We start from the raw sequence: 4,517 nt of genomic DNA on the forward strand, positions 1-4,517 counted from the left end.
CACCTATCACCTCCCAGCTTCTCACTTCACCCTCCCACTCACTTACCCTCCCCCTCGCATGACTCCACCTATCACCTCCCAGCTTCTCACTTCACCCTCCCACTCACTTACCCTCCCCCTCGCTTGACTCCACCTATCACCTCCCAGCTTCTCACTTCACCCTCCCACTCACTTACCTCCCCCCTCGCCTGGCCCAACCTATCACCTCCCAGCTTCTCATTTCACCCTCCCACTCATTTACCCCCCACCTGGTCTGGCTCAACGAACCACCTCCCAGCTTCTCACTTCACCCTCCCACTCACTTATCCTTCGCCCTCGCCTGACTCCACCTATCACCTCCCAGCTTCCCACTTCACCCTCCCACTCACTTACCCTCCCCCTTTGCCTGACTCCACCTATCACCTCCCAGCTTCTCACTTCACCCTCCCACTCACTCACCTTCCCCCTCACCTGTCTCCACCTATCACCTCGCAGCTTCTCACTTCACCCTCCCACTCACTTACCTTCCCCCTCGCCTGGCTCCACCTATCACCTCCCAGCTTCTCACTTCACCCTCCCACTCACTTACCCTCCCCCTTTGCCTGACTCCACCTATCACCTCCCAGCTTCTCACTTCACCCTCCCACTCACTTACCCTCCCCCCTCGCCTGGCTCCACCTATCATCTCCCAGCTTCTCACTTCACCCTCCCACTCACTTACCTTCCCCCTCACCTGGCTCCACCTATCACCTCCCAGCTTCTCACTTCACCCTCCCACTCACTTACCTTCCCCCTCACCTGGCTCCACCTATCACCTCCCAGCTTCTCACTTCACCCTCCCACTCACTTACCTTCCCCCTCGCCTGGCTCCACCTATCACCTCCTAGCTTCTCACTTCACCCACCCACTCACTTACCTTCCCCCTCGCCTGGCTCCACCTATCACCTCCCAGCTTCTCACTTCACCCTTCCACTCACTTACACCTGGCTCCACCTATCACCTCCCAGCTTCTCACTTCACCCTCCCTCTCTCTTACCTCCCTTGTCGCCTGGTTCCACCTATCACCTCCCAGCCTGTGTTGCTTCTCTTCCCCCCACCTTCTTATTTCAATTTCCCCAACCCCGTCCTTTCCTGTCCTGATGAAGGGTCTCAGCACAAAACGTCCACTGTTCATTCCTCACCATGGATGCTGCCTGACCTGCTGAGTTTCTCAGCATTTTCTGTCGATTTTCAGCATCTGCAGAATCTCGTGTGTTTGTAACTGACATGGGCAGTAGGTACGAGGGAGGGAGGGAAGGAGGGAGAGGACACAGTATGAACACAGAATGTGTACTGGGCTGTGCCACATGAATCTGATACAGGGGCACAATTGAGAGCATCCTGACTGGCTGCATCAGTGCCTGGTATGGGAACTGTACTTTCCTCAATCGCAGGACTCTGCAGAGAGTGGTGTGGACAGCCCAGAGCATCTGTAGATGTGAACTTCCCACTATTCAGGACATTTACAGAGACAGGTGTGTCAAATGGGCCCGAAGTATCCTTGGGGACCCGAGTCACCCTAACCACAAACTGTTCCAGCTGCTACCATCCGGGAAACGGTACCACAGCATAAAAGCCAGGGCCAACAGGCTCCGGGACAGCTTCTTCCACCAGGCCATCAGACTGATTAATTCACACTGATACAACTGTATTTCTATGTTATATTGACTGTCCTGGTGTACATACTATTTATTACAAATTACTTTAAATTGCACTTTGCCGCTTCAGACAGAGACTTAACATAAAGATTTTTACTCCTCATGTATGTGAAGGATGTAGGAAATGAAATCAATTCAATTCTCGTCTCCCTCCGTCCACAGTCTCTCTCGACCTCCATCTCCCCTCTAACTTTCACAAACTCCCTCTCCCCTCAGTCTCTTCCTACCTCCCTAACACCTCGATCTCTTCCTCACTCCTCGGTCTCTCCCTACCCCCTCTCTCTCCCCCCCATAATTCCATCTATCCTAGATCACTGCCACCCACCCCCCTTGGTCTCCTTCTCTCTATCTCCGCATCCCCTCGGACACCACAACCTCACCCTCGCCTCCCTCATTTCTTCACCCCTTGGCCTCCTCCAACATTTCTTTCCCCTCAGCCCCTCCCTACTTCCCTATCACCTCAGTCTCTCCCTACTTCCCTATCCCCTCAGTCTCTCCCTACTTCCCTATCCCCTCAGTCTCTCACTACCTGCTTCTCCCCTCAGACTTTCCCAACCTCCCCATCCCCTTAGTCTCTGCGTACATACCTCTTCCCTCGGTCTCCCACAATCGACATCTCCCCTCCATCCTTCACTACCTCCCACTCCCCCTGGTGTCCCCCAACCTCTACCCTCAGTCGCACCCCAACATCCCCTACCCTTCTTCTCTCGTTATGTTTTCCCCACGGTCTCTCCCCACCTTATTCATGCCTCAGCCTCTCCCTACCACCCTCTCCCCTCAAACTTGCTGTACCCTCTCCCCACCTCTACACGTCCTCACTCTGCCTCCCTTCAATTTCTCCCTACCATCATCCCCTCTGGTCATTCCCTTTCTTCCTCTCCTGAGTTGCTCCCTACCTCCCTTTTCACTCACACACCCTACTACCCTCCATTTCTTCCTACCATAGTCAACTCCACCTACCCCTCTCCCACCTCGGTCTCGCTTTTCCTCCATATCCACCAAACTCCTACTTCCCTCAATCTCTCCCTTCAGACTCCTCCAACCCCTTTCCCTCAGACTCTCCCTACCTCCCTCACCCCTCGGTCCCTACCTTCCTCACCCCTCGGTCTCTGCCTCCTTCTCTATTCGGAATCTCCACACTACCCCCTCCACTCGGTCTCCTCCTAACTTCGTCTCCCCTTGGTCACTCTCCATCTGCCTCCCTCCTTTGGTCTCCCTCTGCCACCCTTTCCCTCAGTCTCTCCCTACCCACTCCTTCCTCAGTCCCCCCAACCTTCCCCTCCACTTGATCTCTGCATACATCCCTCTCGGTCTCTCTCTACCTCTCTTTCCCTTATTCACACTTCCCTCAGGCTCTCCACTTGGCTTCTCCCTACCTCCCTCAGCACAATCTCTACCTCCTTCACCCCTTGATCTCACCCTTACTCACTACTCCCTTGCTGTTCCCTCACACTCTCTCCCCTTGGTGCCTCCCTCCCTCCCTCCCCAAGGTCTCACCCTTCGGATACTCCCAACCTCCATCTGTCCTCGGTCCATCCTTACCTGGTACTCCCCTTGAATTCTCCCTTACTCCCTCTCCACACGGGGTCTCCCTCCCTCTTACCTCATACTCTTCTTATATCCAACCACTCCATCTCTTCCTCCCTCGCAATCTCTCCCCTTGTTCCCTCCCTCATGCTCTCTCAGCCTGGGGTCTATCTCCCCTCCTCTCCCTTCCTGAGTACCTCTACCCTCCGAGTCTTCTTTACCTCCCCTCCCTCGGTCCCACACATCTCTCCCCTCCTCTCGGTCCTCTCCAGCCTCTCCCCACTCCCCTCAGTCCTCCCCTGCCTCACCCTCTCCCCTCGGACAGTCCCTGCCTTACCCTCTCCCCTTGGCCGTCTCTACCTCTCCATCTCCCCTCGGTCCATCACCACCTCCCTCTCCCCTTTGGACTCTCGCCAACTGCCTCTCTGCCCGGTCTCTTGGCACCTCCCTCTCCCCCTGGTCTCTCCCTACATCCCTTTCCCCTCAGACTCTGACTACCTCACTCTCACTAACTCCCTCTCCCCTCAGATCACTGGACCCGAAGTGCTCCCCACCACATACCTCAGTCACCTGACCTATCTCATTCCCCAACAGGAGATGAAACACTGCCCCTTCTCTAGTTGGTACCTCTATGTATTGCTGCAAAAAACTATCCTGCACACATTTTACAAACTCCAAACCATCCAGCCCTTTGACAGAATGGGCTTCCCAGTTTATGTGTGGAAAATTAAAATTTCCCACAATCACAACCTTGTTCTTATTACTGTTACGTATCCCGTAACTAGGTCACTTACCAGCAAAGATAGAGAGGTCCGTTGAAGTCTGATGGTACTATTTTTAAGAGTATTTATTGATAAAAATACACAAAAATAGTATCAATGCAAACATACAGATAATATACGTCATCAATACTAAATCTAAAAGCTCGGGTATAATAATAATCCATAAGAAATAGCTCTATCGTTGTCTAGGGGATAATGTATTGTCCGATGGAAATATAAAAGTCACTTTGGTTCAATCAAGCTGCAGCATTTTGGTTTGAGAGAAAGACGGGTTGCCCAGTCCTTTTATGATGTCAATCCTTCAAGAGTCGTTGGGAGTTGATTTCCCCGTTGTTAGCTAAAAACCGTTCTTCCGTGGTAGAGGACCACCAATTCTGGGGCAAATGGAAACGGACGCACGTGGCCTTCCCACTGGCTTTTGCTATTATGGGATTGCTAGCGTTTCTTCTGGTGCGTCTGAGGGGCTGTTCCCACAGACCCTCTTTTATCCTGACTCACAGGGTCGCAGATGTCAATCAGGTAGGGATGATGC

Source organism: Hypanus sabinus, unplaced genomic scaffold (assembly GCF_030144855.1).
Source record: "Hypanus sabinus isolate sHypSab1 unplaced genomic scaffold, sHypSab1.hap1 scaffold_1318, whole genome shotgun sequence".
NCBI lineage: Eukaryota > Metazoa > Chordata > Chondrichthyes > Myliobatiformes > Dasyatidae > Hypanus > Hypanus sabinus.